Here is a 1249-nt window from a genome sequence, read left to right on the forward strand (position 1 = left end):
GTTTTAGTGAGTATAAGCTTATGCACGATTTTTCTCTCCGTAAAATGCAATATCAAAAAGTAGAAGTAGTTACAGAGCACAACGATATGAGCGAACAAGAAACTGATTTACATCATTGGAACACAAAAAACAAAAGGAAGAAGTAGAGCAAACCTCCGTCAATCGCAAAGTAAGTTTCCTCGAATCTCTTATTTCAAAACTGAAGAATATTATATAACTTACATTACCCAAGGTCTAGACAACATAAGCTTTCACGACGAACAAGAAAATCCTCAAAACCACCCAAACTTCATCCCTATTACATCTAGCTATAAACAAAGCTAATACACACTGGAAACAATCCCTGATTATTAAACTAGTCGGAAAAAGAATGGGATATCTACACCTTCCGTCTTTTAAGCAAAAAAAAATTCAAAGAGAATCAAGAACAAAAGTTTTCCCCCCTTTTATTATAATTTTCCACCCATACAAATAGTACAGTAAACTTGATCAAATACAAAAGCTTACACACTATAACAATTTGTCCAAATACAAAAGCTTACACAATATCTGTTTGATGGCTTAAAGGCAGTCGAATTAAATTAAGTTGGATAACATACCTAGTGTAATCTCATAAGTGGAATTTGAAGATGCTAGAATGTATGCAGACCTTACCTCTACTTACTACAGACTATTTCCAATAGACGATGGCTCCCAAACATACGAAATAAGGGAACTGAAAGCTAGAGAAGTTGTTATAGTATGTAAGCTCTGAACATAGTAAAAGAAGAATAACTTACTCTTGATGTCGACGATGTAGGAGCAAACGAGAATGAGGTTGAGCCTTGAAATTTGAGAGACAAGTTTGGGAATTTAGGGATTCACTGATTTAGGGCTTTAGGATCTGTACATATATTTTTCTTTTTCTATTGATATGTATATGTCAAATTTGCATAATATACTATTTGGTATTCAATATTTTATAATCCTTCCGTTTTAATTTATTAGACTTGATTTAACTTGATGCTAAATTTAAGAAAATTAAAAATACATTTGAATTTTGTGAATTTAAATTATATTAATAATATGTCGAATGTATTTTTTTTTAAATAGACCGTAAAAAAATAGGTCAAAAAAATTAAAACGAAAAGAGTATATGTTTCAGTTGTTACATATACTAATATATGTAGTTTTTTGTCCATGAAAATAAAAAAATATTTAACTTTATTTGAAAATTTTGAATCTAAAGCTGAAGTTGGAGTTGTGTTTG

The sequence above is a fragment of the Solanum tuberosum genome, unplaced genomic scaffold (assembly GCF_000226075.1).
Source record: "Solanum tuberosum cultivar DM 1-3 516 R44 unplaced genomic scaffold, SolTub_3.0 scf00003, whole genome shotgun sequence".
NCBI lineage: Eukaryota > Viridiplantae > Streptophyta > Magnoliopsida > Solanales > Solanaceae > Solanum > Solanum tuberosum.